This window comes from Myotis davidii, unplaced genomic scaffold (assembly GCF_000327345.1).
Source record: "Myotis davidii unplaced genomic scaffold, ASM32734v1 scaffold62, whole genome shotgun sequence".
Classification (NCBI taxonomy): Eukaryota; Metazoa; Chordata; class Mammalia; order Chiroptera; family Vespertilionidae; genus Myotis; species Myotis davidii.
Window position 1 is genome coordinate 4137401 of NW_006295180.1, and position 17743 is coordinate 4155143.

The following is a 17743-nucleotide window of genomic DNA, read 5'->3' on the forward strand; positions in this document are numbered from 1 at the left end:
CCCACCCCAGTGACTTGCCCAGGTACCACTCCCCTTCTCTAATCTAGCCAAAACTTCCCTAAACTTTAAACAGTTAACGTCACTAGTATGTTAGCCAACCAATATGGTGCTCTTGCTGCCAGAGGCCCTGGTAAGATACATATGGCACCACAGGTTCAGCTGCTGAGTGACCCCTCTCTGGAAGACTCAGACCACACAATTTCAACAAAACAGAGATAAAAGCAAGCCCAGGTGTGTCCTGCCACTTGCTGCTTAGGTGTGCACACCCAGGCTGGGCAACACCCAACTCACCTATCCAGAAAAGCAGCAATGGGTCCCCAGGCACCAGCCGTTTCAACACACAGTGAATCATCGAACATTTGATGCCCTTTCCCCCATCCTTTTTCCTTTCAAAACCTAAGGTTTCTTAAAAAAAAAAAAAAAAAACACTTAGGAGTTTATCTGTCATTTGCTCTCCCCTCCTTTTTTTTATGACTGGGAAAACTTTCCTATGTCCTGAGAAAGAAAACAAACTCAGAGGAGTTAAGTCCTGCCCAGCCTGCATTATTTCCTAGCATCTCAGACATGTATATATATTGGTGATGAAATTTCCAGCTAGGGAAGGCAGAAGGAAAAAGGGCATCCCTACACACACTACAGGCTGATGGGAAAATCACTGGCCAGTGTGTTGTGCCACTCAGTCAAGCTTAATAACTATCTGCTACCCCTATCACAGTTCTCTGGCCTCTCCGCTTACCAGGAATTAGTTGATAGATACTTGGTAAACACCGAAAACCATCCTGAAGAGAGGGGAGATGAGATTTGGTGGGGAAGCACGATAGCCCTGGAAGGAAAGCAGTAGAATGAGGCGCTGAATGTAAAGCCTCTGTAACATGCTGGGTCCTTACTGTTAAGGGGTGCCTTGGCTGTTGGATCTTCCTATTGAGCCCAACTAGCAAATGTCAGGGATTCTGGGTCAGAAATCCTATGGATTTTATTTCAAATGATCTCCAGAATACTTTTCTCTCAGAACTGACAAAATTTCAATGAGCAGCAAATGGATTTACACTTGAGGATATGCCTTCTGTGAAATCAAGAAACAAGAAACCCTCCTTTCTTACACCAGAGGGGATTCCCTAAAGCCCTCCTGCAGCTCTGAACTTTCATAACATGGGCTGTAGGCAGCATTTTGAAGGGACCACAGTGCACAGTTGTATACAGTGGGTCAGATATATAAACTATGTTTAGTGCAAACATGCTCGCTAAATTACCTATGGCTTACCAAATTAATTCCTAGAAGCAAAGAGAAAGAAATTCAATAAGTCTAATTATGCTTATTGATTTAAGGTCATGACTCAAAACAAAGAAATGAAAATGGTGAAGGTTTAAAAATTATAATAAAACTTAATGAAGAGCCTGAATTTGAAATTATGCTTTCCTGCTATATATATATAGCAACTATCATTCTCTTTATCAATATCTAGGGTCCTATCTTCAGAACAATGTCTTGTGTTCATGCTAGGAAACAGACAAGTCTAGACATGATTAGGATCTGAGACACAGGCTCACCAATTTAGGGCCTATTTGCTGAGGCTTAAGAGGTTTCTAGGAAATAAATTATACATCTACCATCCCAACCCAACTACATAACTAATCTGTGACCAAGAGCAAAATGTACAGTTGGATGTCATATGATGCTAGTATTCTTTTGATGCTCCAGTAATGTTTACTCGAGGACCAAGATTCACACCTGACCTAATTTTCATTGTTAACTATGCACCCAAGACATTCTGTGATCTTACTTCTGAGCAGTGGTCACCATGCATTCAGTCAAGATTGTTTTACCCAATATGAGGTTGCATTAGTGATCATTCATTCGTGCTCTCTCCTCCAGTATTCCTGGGGAGAAGAGTACAGCTTGATCATGGACTGCTTGCATGGAAGTGAGGAAAGCTGATTCTTGACCTTTCCCCACATCTACTGAAGCAGAATCTTTTATGGGAAGAAATCAGGAATTGTTGGGGTTTTTGTTAAAAGCCCCAAGTAATTCTTATGCACAATAAAGTTTTGTACTGCCAAAAAGATTGCAAATAAATTGGTTCATAAAGGAACCAGAACTAAGACTTGACTCCATTCTCATATTTATCTCAGCAACTAAAACAAAAGTCTCTACCACTATCCTTCAATGAGCCAATGACAGAAAAAGAAATGTATGAGAAGAGATTAAGTGAAAAGTAACCAAATATGAGAAATAAAAATTTAAATAATAAATGCTAGAATGATGAAATGTCTCCCCCAAAAGTATACACACTTTAACAGTTGATAGCTCAATTTTGAAGATGAAATGTATTTAAATAAACACTGCCTTTATAATTATTCAGTGTATATATACATTTTTGGGGACAACTTATATAGGGTATCCCAAAATTCACGCAAGATTTGAATTTTGCGTGAGCATTAACAACAACAAATAAAAGCCTAATTTTACTTGGTTTATTGAATCAGATTCTAATATCTGTTACCCTTTGATTTCAATCCCTTCAATTTGATATGCATTACCAAGTACCAATTATGGCCCAGGAGCAGGGACAATGAAGACAAATGAGGACCACAGCTTTGTGTATGTGCCAACAAAGCTGTGGAGGACATTTACCCGATGTGCTATTCCATACATACCCCTATACTGTATACTTTATGAATCAATAAAAAATTTACAATTTTTAATTATAAACCTGTGTTTTCTATCAAAAGTACTTCTTGCGTGAATTTTGGGACACTCTAAATTTTTGGTCATATATGACTTATCTTAGAAAATGTCTGTATTTTAATAGAGGACAATCCTTAACCTGGAGGAATTCGATGTTGGCAGGGAGTTTCAGGTTCTCTGGTTGGCAAGTAGATGAGAGTTGGGGTAGAGAAGCCTTTTCCAGGAGAAGCATATCTAAATTCACCCATTGCCTTCCACTTTCCCATGAGAATCAATATATAGTCAAGTAGGTTACTGGTGGGTTCTGCAGGTAGTTTGAGGCTGAGTGTCTTATGTTTTCTATATTCTTATTTTTAATGCAGTTTTAAACAGACTATTTCAGTTAAAGGATCAACCCTGTGGTCTCATCAATTCATTACTTTTTTTTTTTTAGAAAAGAATTCATTGTATTTTGCTTTGGAAGAAAAACTACCAGTTACATATCTGTCTTTGAGTTTCCTTCCCTTTTACTTGACACGGTAGCTGGAACATATCCAATTCTCACTTCCAAAAATGCCAAACGTATTTTACAAAGAGATCTGGTTTAGGGTGACCAGTTTTAGCACTGAAAGTCCTGCATCCCCGGAAGCCCCTCAGTCCTGGGTCAAGTGGGACAGTTGGTCAACCAAGAGCTGCACTGCCCGACATGGTAGCCATTAGTCACAGGGACTAGTTAAATATCAATCAACTTAAATAGAATAAAAAAATTCAGTTCCCCTGTTGTACTAGCCATATTTCAAGGGCTCAATAACTCCATATGGCTAGAGGTTACCTTAATGGAAAGTACAGATATAAAAATCTCCATCATTGCAGAAAGTCTGTTGGATGGTGCTGAGCTGGAGGGTATTTCCTGCAATTACGTAGAACTAACATCTTTTAAAATAATACCCTAATCAAGTGTCACCATTTGGTTGAGCAAACTCATGTGATGGGGCCTGCTATCTCAGTGAACACAGAGTGTGCTAACTCAGCAAAGACACAGTGATAACTTTTGTTTTTCTGAGTTCACATTTCCTGACGCATAAGCTGCTGGAACTAGGCCCTCAACCTTTCTAGATGCCAGGAATTTATAAACATTTGTTGGTATTTAGTGGAAATGGGCTAAGAAACATTTGACATGACAGCAAAAAAAGATGATTTGACCCTTTAAATTGCCCATAAGGCATGAGAATTGCTCTGTCTTGTTCTCATTTGGAGATTTTCCCCTTGATGCGCAGCACAGAAGAGAGGATAGCTCGATCTAGTTGAGTTACAGCTGAAGGAGGATATGCATGAGAGAAGCCACCTTTGGAATGGGTGGGTTTAAGTCTATCATATCCTCACTCCTAGCATCAGTTGGATGAAACAATGGGGCTTCTCCTTGGAAACAGTGGCTTGCTGCTGACCAGGAATCAAACCGTGACCTCCTGGTTCATAGGTCAACACTCAACCACTGAGTCACGCTGGCCAGGCCTGCCTATGGATTTGAAGATACATTGCTATGAGATCTAATTGTGAGCACAGGGATTTACTGGCATACCTCAGAGATATTGTAGGTTTGGTTCCAGACCACCACAATACAGTGAATAGTGCAATAAAGTCACACAGATTTTTGTTTTGTTTTCCAGTGCATATCAAAGTTATGTTTCAGTGTGGAATAGCATTAGGTCTAAAAAATTTACAGACCTTAATTAAAAAAATACTTGATTGCTAAAAGATGCTAACCACCTTTTAAACCTTCAGAGAATCATAATTTTTTTGTTGGTGGAGGGTCTTGCTTTGATTTTGATGAAACTCAATATCTGGAAAGCTCAATAAAGCAAAGCACAATAAGTGAGGCATGGCTGTATTTGTTTTAGAAAATGTTATTTAGAATCTACTAAGTTCCTACTCTTGAGCCTTTCACAGTCCAGTGGGGGAGTCTAACATGTTCACTGGCTTTAAAGATATAATGTAACAAATGATTATTTGTTAAGACAGTGACGATGATGATGACAATGCCTAACATTTATTGGAAGCTTTCCTGATGGCAAGCTCTATTGCCACGTGCTTTACATAAAAAAAGTACAAGACAAAACTTTGGGAATATAGATGCTAAAAAGATTGTCAGGTGAAAATATAGCACATTATTTTTCAAAATTTCCAAGAAATTTCACATATAAACAAAGCAAAACTCTCATAAGTTATTTAGTGAGATAACATAGTAGAGCGATTTAGATATTGGATTTTATTTGTAATAATTTTCTTTTATATTGGAAGCATTTTAGATTTATGGAGTAGTTGCAAAGCATGTACATAGAGTCTCTATATGATAAGGGGTTTCTAAGTCCGAGAGCAATGGCTTCAAGTCCCAGTTCTGTTATTTATTATTGTGTCCTTGGACAAGTTATTTAGCCACTCATATCCTCAGATGTGGCTTCTTAAATTGAAAAATGGCACAATACAATGGGGGGAAAGGAGACATATGTAATACTTTCAACAATAAAGAATTTAAAGAAAAATGGCACAATAATACTTGCTTTAGAAAATCATATGTTAAAATAGTTTCAAGTGGCCACTGTATAATGATTATAGTTTTAGCTCTTCAAAGGATAAGTTCCATGTCCTCCCTTATCCTGCTGCCTTTCTCAGGCAGTGGAAGAAGCTCTCTTCTAACCTCCACCCAGGCTCAGTCCGCACCAAGCCAAATGGACCCATCATCTTTTTGTGTCACATTGTCAACAAGCCTCTTCCCACCTAAAAAAAATGGAGGGAAGATGTAATGGGTATACTCATTGTCTTACTATAGATCAGCGATTCTCAACCTTTTTCATCTCATGGCACACATAAATTAATTACTAAAATTCTGTGGCACACCAAAAAATGTACTTTTTGCTGCTCTGACAAAAAAAATAGATATAATTTTGATTCACTCACATCAAATGGTTATTGGTATGTTGGCTGTTGTCATTTTTTTCATTTGACAACCTATAGAGAAAAAAGGTCCATGCCCTGACTAAATAGTCAGGTACTGCATGTTTTAAAAATTCTTGCCACACACCACTGTGCCACAGCACACAGGTTGAAAATCACTGTCTTAGACTGTTCAGGCTGCTGTAACAAAAGACCATAGACTGAGTTTCTTAAGCAACATAAATGCATTTCTCACAGGTTTGGGGCAGGAAGTCCAAGATTGAGGTACCAGCAGATCCAGTGTTTGGTAAGGGCCCACCTCCTCGTTCGTAGATAGCCATCTTATGTGAAGAGCAGAGAGAGGAAGCAAACTCTGTCATACATCTTCTTATAAGAGCACTAGTCCCATCTCGAGGACTTTGCCCTCATGACCTAATTACCTCCCCAAAGCCCCCTTCTCCAAATACTATCAAATTGGAGACTAGGATTTCCACATGTGAATTTTGAGAGGAACAAACATTTAGTCCACAGCACCCATCCAGGATAGGAAGTTGAAACATTCTGCCTGGGCGTGTTCAGTGTGGGTTCACTGAGAGGGCTCCCTGAGCACCCTCTTAGTGCTCTGAGCATGGGTATAAGGACTCCCTCTCTGTGGACCTGGTGAACAGTTCACAACTCAGCCTCCCATGTCTTTCTGCTGAACGGTGGATGGGACTCAAAGTCCCGGGAAACTGGGGGATCAAGCAACTTCTTCCCTTTCTATGATCTTTGAGGTACTGAGGGCTGTTCCTCTACTTCTCAAACACAGAAAACTCCCAGGATTCACCAGGCCTCTGCATGGCCCATTTGGGCCATGCACACTCACTTCCATCATCAACTAACAGCCACTCCTATGATATGATTTCTTAAAAAGGAAATACTGCTAACTATACAGTATTTGGGCAATGGATTCAAAAGCAGTTTTCTGGCTTCATAATTTGGCAAACAGTTGAGCACACTAGAATTTTTCTATATTTCTCTCTGCTACCTAGGAGATATTTATAATTATCGCTTACTATCCCCCTTCATTAAAACAAACTCAAATTGAGTGTTTTCGTTTATCTAACTCCCTTGTCTACATGAACTTGCCCCTCTGTTCTCTCTCTCTCTTCTCTCTTTTTCTCTCTTTCAAAGAGAGGTGATGATAACTCATAAACCTTAGACTGTAGGTCAATTTCAGTTGTTCTTTTCAATTCCTAAGAAACTTATCAGGGGCATTGGGAAATTCTGGTTCATTATAGTCTTAATGGAAAGCCCCAGGTCAAGAGTTACAACATTTTTCCAGTTTAAAAGCTAATGCTGATCTTAAGATGACTCTGTAATATGTCTGAGAATTATTCTTATCAAATGTTTTCTGGAAAGAATTCAGGCTTGCAGTGGAGAGCCTATTGATAGATTTAGCACTTCTACTATGCCACTCACTGAAGACACACTGCAAAAGTTATTCCTGCAAACACAGTTCCTAGTGGCGAGATACTTCTTGTGCCCCAGATGGGCATTCTGATCAGGTGGTGACCATGAGGACAGACATTCTCCCAGTACCTTCACTATCATAAAACCTAATACTTATTGAGCACTTACTATCTTAAGGGCTTTATCCTTGGCATTCCACATGTACTGTTTTGTTCAGCCTGCATAGCAATACTATGAGTTGGGCACTATTATTATCCTCATTTTACAGTTGAAGAAACTGAGACATAGAGTTTTATCTGCTTGCCCATAGTCACACAGGTAGGAAGAAGTGAAACCAGAGCTGAACTAGGGCACACTGACCTTAGAGCCCACACACTTGGCCACTGTGTAAAAATGTTTTTACCTCACTTCACATTGGAGTCCATGCTTTGTTAGAAACCAACATTTAACTGCAGGCTGGGAGCCTTATCAAAACAACAGAAAGCAAATTGAGAGCCACTCAGATCATCCAGCAGCTTGCAAACATTTCCTCAGTCATCCTCTTCCTCTCAGTGTCCCCACAGTTATGTCGCTGATGGTAGATCGACAACAATGCCGGGGCCGAGAGCTGCATTGTCCTACTTGGCCACTTAGCTCAGTGGCTTTGAGGCCCGTGTGCTCTCTTTTCGCTCCTGAGCCAGTGCTTCCTTTGAAAGTTAAAGCCAGATTGATGGAATACTAATTCAACTAAAGAGCCAAAAACTACATAAAAACTGGTTTATGTTATTACAACTGTGGGGGAGGGTGTTTTTAGGCCTGTAGTACAGAAATCATTGTTTCCAGAAAAGGGGGTGGGAATCAGTTCTCTCGCACAATTAAGTTCATTGACAAAGAGGTCTCATGGTTTGAGAACAATCTTGAGGTCAAGTGGGTAAGCTTCATAGAGTCCCTATGTAGGCCTTTTCTGAATCATTTTAACTTGTCTGCCTCTGTATCTTGGAAGGTGGACACAGAAAGGGAAATGTCAGACTATCATGAAAAAAAAAAGTTTTGACATCTTTGAAGAGTAGTATACAAAGGGTTGGTACTGGAGTAGAGGGTCAGGAGGAGACATTTCTTCTAACCAGCTGATAATCGGCTGTACTTCTGTCTCCAGGAGCTCACAACTTGTAAAGCATTCTTATCCTAAGCAGACCTAGGTTCAAAGAAGTTGAGTTTGTTGAAAGTACAAAGAGAGAAAAGCTGATTTTATTCTGCATTGGCATGTGATTTATTTTAGGCCACAACAAAAACTGGAATCCCTTTGAGTAGCCCCAAACAGCATGAATGTTGTAGAGGGGATTGTTGGAAAATGCTTAGTGATCATGGATACTCATCAAACATGGAAATAAGTGAAGTAATTCCAGATGAATAATTAATATACACTAATTTAGATTTGCTTGGTAGGCAGAAATGCCAAGGAAGCCAACACATTTGACCTTCAACTTCAAAGTAAACAAAGGTACTGAGAAGTTTTGTTTCATTTTCATATAATTTGAGAATATCATTTTTATTCAGAGGGCAGTAAACAATTAACCAAAACAACTCCTTTTGACCAAAGAAGTCAACTCTGTAATGAACCATCTCACAGCTTCTGCTACTGCTTCTTCTGCTTTTTTTTTTTTTTTAAGTTAAGGGGATTTTTTATTTAAAGCCCAGCAAACTTTTCCTTGCTTTTATGAAACAATGCCCTATGTTTCCAGGCAGAAAAGCAAACACTTTCAAAGGTCATGTGATGTAATTCTAGAAATGTAGAAATAAGAAAACCAACTAACAAGCAAAAAGGATGTATCTGATAAAAATCTTTGGCAGATGTCTTAAAGCAGAATCCATAAATATGCATGCATATATGTGTAATACTAAGAGGATTTCACCTTGAAAGTTGATAGCTGTAATTCCTTAATAAAGACCACTTGTTTGACAAGGGCTCAATTAGTCTCTGAGCTGGGTTACACAGGAAATCAAATTCTGTTCCATTATAGGAGCCCTTCTCAGTAACCTCTCTGAGTACACATATGGGCAGAGGTGGAAAGAGGCAAATAAAGCCTTTTTCTCTTCCAAGACCAAAGAAGTTGGTGCATGTAAACACAGATTAAAGTGCTTCCATAAGGCTTTGGGGGAAGAATACATCCCCTTCTCCCCACAGGATCATGGCCTGTACTATAGAAGGGGCACTGAATTCTTCTGGTTTCTATTGAGCAATTGGGGAGGATTTCCTTCTCAGAAAATGGGGGAAATGGTACTACTGCCTCAGAAGGATCATATTATGTAATACTTTTTATAATCAGGGCAAAAAATGTAGCTGTCCATACAACAGCAAGATGCTTATCACCTGTATGAAAAGTATAGTCACTGCAGCATCCAGGATTGTGAGAGGGATGTACAACTGTTTGTCTAGGTCCGACATCCCCCAAAGGGTCCTGGATTGTGAGAGGGCCCAGGCCGGGCTGAGGGGATCTCCTCCTGCCCATCCCCCCATGCATGAATTTCATGCACTGGGTAGCAATCCTAAAGATATTGCACCAAACAATAGAGTCTCAAATGCACAAAGCAAAAGCTGATGGAGCTGAAAGGAGAAATAGACAAATTCATAATTATTAGGGGTTGCAACAGCCCCTTTTCCAGCAAATGAAACAATTATTAGATAGAAAATCAGCAAACAGAGTGCAGTTCATGTATATGAGTACCCATGACTCAGACATGTGACTCTATAGACTGCTAAAACAAGGTAATCAGAGCTTAACTGCTGTTGTACTTGTAGTGAATATCCCAGGAAAGCAGGAATTCACATGAGACACTCAAAACTTGAAAATGAATGTGCTTATGATCACCATTGAATATGTTTCTTAATCTTGTTGATTAATTCAATACATAAAAATCTATATTAAATATCTAAGTTTTCTTGTGAGAAAATGTATGCATTTCTGTAAACAGGATATTTGCAAAATAGTGAAATTTGAGAGTGTAAAAAAGGTGTTCCTTTTTAATTAGATAGTTTCTCTTTAATAACATCATCAGACCTCACATAATCAAGTAACATGCAAGAGAAATTCACTTGAAAATTCTAGAATTTGGGTACAAAACAAAGTAATTCAAGAAACAGTGGAAGACTCCTGTGCTGGTTTTTAGTTAAGAGACCTGTATTCTGGTCATTACTCCCCCATAGTTGTGAAACTTTGAGAAAGTCCCTTAACCTCTCTGAGCTTTCACTTTCTCACCTGAAAGATAAAAATGTTGAACCAACTGTCCTCAAATGGATCTTTACAGCTCTAAACTTTTAAAATAATGTGAGTCAATTTCATGCTTGTAAACAGGAAGCATTCTGTAGGCTCCCAACTGAAAATCTACCTTCAAAACTATCAACAGAGAACGTCTAAGTGAATCTGAGAAGATCACAGAACACTGCATTTCATTGTAAAAGCAAAGCTAGAGATCAAGGAGTAAGGCAGTTCTGAATCAGGTTTCCCAATGCAACAGACAAAGTAAAGTGGTGGGCCAAGAAAGTTCTCACAGTAAAAAAAAAAAAAAAAAAAGGTTCCAGTGCCTTTCACAGTTGGTTTGTTTGGTGACTGAAAACCAAAATATGTTCTCATTAAACAGACTTCAGATGGGGGGCCTTTAATAAATGTTCTAGTTTTTAAAAAGAAGGTCACTCACAGTGACCTCTGGGAAAAACAAATATTCTTAAATGTGGTATAATGGGTGAGCTTCATCCTCAATTCTCAGCTGCATGTACAGCAAGTGGACAGGGACTTCTAGGGATGCAAAGTCCACTGGAAGGGAGATCCCAGTCTCCCTTCACTTTGGTTTCAATGGGGCAACACACATATTTAATTATTTCCAGCATCACCCACCTTTAGTCAGGGAGAGGGCTTTAGAAGACTGGGTGATATTGGCTCAGAGGCAGGAGGGGCTCCAGGGAAATACAAGCAGAACTGCATGAATGAGGAATAATAGGAATCCCAAGGGTTAGAGATCCTGGCTTCAGGAAACAATCAGCGCCCCAGAATCCCTGGGCCCCATTTCACTTGAGGAAACTAACACCCCAATGAGGTTGATAGTTGACAAGTCCAAGGTTACACAGTAGGTTCCAGCCCAGGTTTGATCCCCTGCTCTTTGTACCTCATCACTCTGTGACTAGCCTAGGAATGAGTTATAATCCCTATCAGTCAAAAGTGTTATGTTTGCTAGTGGCCATGAACACTTCGCTCAGAGGGATTACTTTAATCCTCCTCTCCTCTTACATGGTGTCTGAAGTTTCCCGTGATTTACTCAATGCATTCATCTTTAACTCAAACTTCTGTATATTCAGAATGACAGAATAATGTGCAGGATAATTTAGGTTCCATTAGTACATTATACATGCCTCTATTATAGTACTTATCACATCGTGCTGTAATTTTTTGTTTATGTATCTGTCTCTGCAATTTGACTATGAGTTCCTCCAGGGTTTAGGCTATGTCTTACTCATCTTAGTATTCTACCTGCTTCCCAGAACCTAGCAGCTAAACATTTTGAGGATAGCAGATTTTACACGAATGAGCCGGCGTTATAGTAAGGCTCTATAGACAAGTATGCCTGATATGCACATATTCATTTATTTAATAGATATTTATTAATTTCTTATTGTGTGCCCAGCACTATGCTAAGCTCTAGGAATCCAAACACACCCACTTTAAGCACTGGGAGATAACAGCACATTAAGAGATTAATTCCTAATTGTTATAGACTAGATGTTTTTGTTTCTCCAAAATTCATATCTTGAAATCATAACTGCCAAAGTAATGGCATTAGGAGGTTAGACTTTTGAAAGATGATTAGATCATGAGGGTGGAGCCCCCATGAATAGAATTAGTGTCTTTACAAAAGAAATGCCAAAGAGATCCTCAGCTCCTTCTGATATGTAAGGACACAGTGAGAAGACAACTGTCAAAGAAGTGAGCTCTCACTAGACACCGAATCTGCTGGTGCCTGGATCTTGGACTTCTCAGCCTCCTGAACTGTGAGAAATAATAAGTTTTTGTTGTTCATACCCAATGTATGGTATTTTTGTTATAGCACCCCAAGTGGACTAATACACTAATTAATATCATGCTATTTCCATATGCACAAGGTATTAAGAAAGATTAGAAGGGGTTTTTTAATATGGCCTGCTTGAGGAGAGGCTTATGTAAGAATTCCTAGAGAAGAAAACTGCTGAGCTGTATTTTGGAGGATGGATATGAGAGAATCAGTCAAAGTTATGTTGAAAGAAGGCATCAGGAAGAGGAGAAAGTGGGAATAAAGGCATTGGGACATGACATAGTGAGGTGTGGGTGGAAACCTCTGCCAATTTGGTGGTGTTGGAGGAACATCAAGTGTGAGGTGAGATGAGGCTGGAAAGAGTAACAAAGCCATAGGGAAGTGGGAAGTTTTATTAAAAGCTATGGAACTTGGATGTTATGTTGCAGGTGATATTGATTCAGTAAAGGGACTTAAGCTGGGGAGGGATGTGGTAAGATTACAACTCCTGATAAAATTCTCCCTGGCCTTGTGAAGAACAGAGTTGGGGAATAAGACTGGAATCAGGAAAACCAATTAGAAGACAGTTGCTGTAGCACTGGAAAGAAATAAAGAAAAGTTGAACTAGGACAGTTGTAGAAGGGATGAAAAGAAGAGGACTGATTTGAGCTTGGATTGGGAGATGAACTTGGCAAAATTTGGTGGTTAATTGGAATTGGGGTGAGAGAGGAGGCAAGGAAGATAAGAGGTTAATGAAGGCATTCTCAGAAGACAGAGAATAAAAAGCCCAAGTTTGGGGAAATGCAGTGAGTTCATTTTAGACTTCTTGAGTTTGAGGTATAACCGGCACATTCAGGAGATGTCCAAAAGTAGTTGGGTATGTTTGAAGTTTTATGGGGGTGAGGAGAAGGCTGGGACCAGAGGTATATAATTTGTGGTCACAAACGGTAAAGTAGTGGTAGAAGCTAATAGTTGGCAAAATCACCAGGATAAGTATGTTGTGTGAAATGGGCAGTGGCTGGCCCAGCTCCCTTGGAAATAGAACATGTAAGGAGCTAGTAAAAAAAAAAAAAAGGACAATCAGAGCATGTTAGGAGTGTTGGGAGGACCAGTCCTGCTCACACGTGGCTTCCTCAGGGCCAGCTTTTCCCTGACGTCCTGTCTGCCCCAAGTCTGGTACTAGATTATCCCTTTAATAAGTCCTCTGTGTTTGCCCTTCACAAAAGCTACTATAATTATAAATTATATCCAATCGTGTTATTATTTAATTTCTAGATCTTCTGTTAAAATATGGGTTCCATGAGAGCAGGGATTGGATTTCTTACTCCCTAGGGAATCCCCAGAGCCTTCATTGCTCAATAAGTATTTGTGAAATTAAAAAAATTGTTTTCCAGCATTGGTTGGGTGACTCAGTTGGAACATTGTCCCATACACCAGCAGGTTGAGGGTTCCATTCCCAGTCTGGGCACATACTGTTGTGGCAGAACCATCAGCCAGCACTCTGAGGGAAGAAAGTTTAGCCTTTATTTTGCAGATCTGTTAGTCCAGGGGAGTTCCGGATCCAAAGCCTGAACTGAACTCGTGGGGAGGCTCTGACCTATATACCCCCTCCTGTGGTGGGCCCCTGAGGGGCCCCGCAGCTCTGCCCAAGTCAGTTTTGGCGGGGCCTTGGGGTTAGGCTCTGCAGCTCCACCCACGTCAGTCAGAGTGGGCAGGTAAGACTACAGTTTTAACTAGATACTGAACTAGGTTGCAAGTCTTCCCCCCTTCCCCCCATTTTTCTTTTCACATACTTCTTTTACATTGGAGGGTATAGTATATTTAACACAGTAAATAGGAATGTTTACAGGCAACAAGTTCATGTGCTCCCTTCAGTCTGGTTAAACCTCCAGGGGTCTAAAATAATCCAGAGGATTATTCTGACATTTCAAAGGTGTGTTAACCTAGATGCACAAAACAATGGACAGGCTGCTTAAGGCAAAAGTAAAACTCTTACTAAGGAAGTTATAGTCAACCATGACCTGCCCAAGAAGGAATTTATAATCAGATCACCCTGTGAAGTTACTTTTGGCCACTGCTGAGCTTCTCTGATTTATTACGTAGACCTCTTTTTGTTCATACAGTCAACAGCAGACTACACATACAATGGTGGTCCCATAGGATTAAAATGGAGCTGAAAAATTTCCCATTACCTAGTAATGTCATGGCCATAATGCACACCGTAAAGTCACACCGTAATGCAATATACAAATTGCCTATAGTATTCAGTATAGTAACACGCAGTACAGGTTTGGATCTTAGGAGATGCAAGGGAACAGAATTCATCATCCCAAAATATGTCTTTGGCATAAAGATTATTTTAGGCTGGTTAATTTAAAAAAAGAGCAGACATGGGAGAAACTGAAAATGGAATAGAGGTTACCCTTTGTAAGATAAGAGAGGAACTACCTTATCTCTAGAAACTCTTACCAAAGCAGAAGACAACTCCCAGTTAAATCTTCGTAACAACCTTACCCTTGCTTGCTGTGCTTTTCCTGGTAACCTCCCTTCACTGACTCCCTACGCCCCCAGCATCTTTTGTCTTCAGCTGGAGATATTATTTAAGGTGTTGGCTTTAGCCATTTTGGCAAGTTACTCAGTTTTCCTGGGTCTCTCCATGTTTACAGGACATAAATATTATGTTATACGTGCTATTAGACTTTTTGTTTTTTTCTCCTGTTAACCTGTGTTTTATTTCAAGGATAACTTAACCAAGAACCCAGAAGGGAAAATTATTTTTCCTCCCTTACAGAGAAATAGGCTATACTGTAAAGCCTCGGTGTGTAGTAGGCTATATCATCTAGATTTGCGTTAAGTCCACTCCGATGTTTGCACAACAACGAAATTGCCTAATAGCACATTTTTCAGAATGTATTCCATTGTTAAGCAGTGTATGACTGTTTATATTATGTTACATCATTTATTAAAATGCTAAAAATTGAATTTCAATGTTAAATGCCAAACTTCTTACAAATACATTTAAATAATTTTATCAATATTTATGAAAGGCCTCATCTGTGGGCACTGAGGCTAATGCAGGGACAAAAGTCCAGATGTTAAAAGGTCAGTCTCCAGGTTTGAACAGACACATTTCAGAGATTTGGGTCTTTTCCTCTTTTCCTACTTGTGCCTCAAATCCTTACCCATCTGCAGACTTATACTTGAGATGTTTGCATGAAGGAGTAAAATCCCTACAGCTACAGTAGTATTTACCATGATAATGCCCTGGGAGACGTAGCACAACAATTCATATGTGCACCAAGTTACAAAACATGTTTCCGAGAATTTTCTGGTGGGAAAGGAAGAGAATTTAAGGGGTAAGCAGAGAGTGGATAAGTGCAAAGGGAACCTGAGGGTGTGCAGAGCAAACCTTGTTTCTTTAGGGTCAAACTCCCATTAAAGCGCAGATTGCAGCTCTGCCTCTGAAGTTTCTGCATGCTCTATTTTAGCGCCTGGGCTTCAAGTTCCTCATCTGAAAATGAGGATCATAATTGTTCTAGAATAGTAAGAAACTAGGAAAATTGCAGGACAAGCAGAATAGGGAAACTAAGACAGAGTTAAACAACATTTTGTAGTCACCTAGTACAGTGGTCGGCAAACTCATTAGTCAACTGAGCCAAATATCAACAGTACGATTGAAATTTCTTTTGAGAGCCAAATGTTTTAAACTTAAACTATATAGGTAGGTACATTGTTATTAATTTAATTATGGTACTCATAAGGTTTAGGAAGAGCCACACTCAAGGGGCCAAAGAGCCGCATGTGGCTCGAGAGCCGCAGTTTGCCGACCACGGACCTAGTAAATCCTATCTTCCCTAAACCAAGGGCACTTGAGAGTAAATGGTTTGCATTTCTCCTCCCCAACCAGAGAGTAAATAGCTAAACACACAGAGAGACAAATAACACAAATTCAATTAGGTGCCATTTGCCCACCACACCCAAGAACAGATAAATTAAGAAAATAAATCTCATTTTGGTACATCAGCATAAAGCTGATGAATATTCTATTGATTCACCACTAAGATCTGCCCTAAACACCCAATCTTTAACACCCCTGCAAATGAAGGTCCCAAGGTGTTCTCTCGCTCTTCTTTTGGGAGCACTCCCATTCCATCCCCTTCCTTCTGTCCTTTCCTCATGGCATGCATCCCCAGCCTCTAAGGAACCCCATGAGACTTGCAACCAGGGGAGCAATGGGCAGCAGCATCTGGTCCCAGACTAACCCCCTGACCTGTCTCCAAGGCACCCTATTCTCTGACTTCCCAGTGAGGTAAGGCAGCCCAGCCTAAGCTCTCCTCTTGCTTCTATGCCCTTCTTTGTTTCACTGTCCTAAGTACATTTTTGCTGCAGTCAATAAATTCTTGCTTGCTTTTCTACACTTTGTCTCTTGATTGAAATATTTCCCTCAAGAAGTCAGGAACTGAGGGTTCCTTGTCTCACTGATAACAATAATAGTACTTAATTCATAGTTGTGTTTAGAGGGTAAATGAATTAATGTGTGCGTAAAGCACTTGGAACAATGCCTGTCATGTATTAAGTACTGGAAAATTATTAGATGCTATTGTTGAGAAGGTTAACTTGAAATGCAGGCAGATAGGGCAGGGGTGCAGTAGAAAACAAAGACGGGTGGAACACAGGCAGGGGCAGCAGACACGGCAGTTTGAACCAGCCTAACCACAGGAACCAACCAAGCAGAAATAAAATGCTTCTGGACTCAAAGCGGGAGGCATGGGAAACCAAGAGAGGGCCTGCAGTAAACAAGACATACAAACACATAGAAACAGAAAAAGTTCAGGATAGGAACATACTAACAACACATAGAAACAGGGAAAGTTTAGGTCCACTGCTGGGCAAAAACAATGGAGGGATTCAATCAGGCGATGACACAGGTAGCCATAGAACAGGCTTGTAGCAAATATATACCCCTGGACTACAAGGCTTTAACGAGCAGCCCATTCTTGGGTCCCCCTCCCCTTGCAGGGAGTCTGAATCTGCTTGTAATAAATTTTCCACACTTTGCTTAAATCTTCTGGTCCTCGAAGCTCATTCTTTGGTGTTGAGAGACACGACCTAGGGAAAACACCTCCTGGTCATCATTGTTATTTGTAATCTTAACCTAGGTCATGGAATTGTGTACAGTTTTATGTCACCCATTGCCCAGATCACCTCTTCGGGAATGTTTACAGTGCAGACCCTTTATTGCTAGTTCAGATTTGCTCTATACCCATATGCAGTGTCTAAGATTTGGGATCCTATGACTGACTCTTGGATGGTAGCTTTGTTTGGTTTAGTCCTACGTGTACAGCCTGAAGTTCCTTTTAAAAAATATATATTTTTTTATTGATTTCAGAGAGGAAGAGAGAGATAGAAACACCAATGATGAGAGACAATCATTGATTGGCTGCTTCCTGCACACCCCCTACTGGGGATTGAGCCCACAACTCTAATATGTGCCCTTGACCAGAATCAAACCTGGGACCTTCAGTCTGCAGGCTGACACTCTATCCACTGAGCCAAACCAGTTAGGGCATGCCTGAAGCTCTTTCTCCCAGTACTTGTAAACCCTGGTTAAATTATTGAACAGCGCCAACTACATACTTACACAACTACGTTGAGAGCAGTTCCCTGAGGGATTTG

At 40.1% G+C, this 17743-nt stretch overlaps 1 protein-coding gene across 1 annotated transcript in view; it reads left to right on the forward strand.

The window, feature by feature from the left end:
* Positions 1–17743, forward strand: part of ADTRP (androgen-dependent TFPI-regulating protein) — an 85188-nt gene that overhangs the window by 907 nt on the left and 66538 nt on the right. The window lies entirely within an intron of this gene.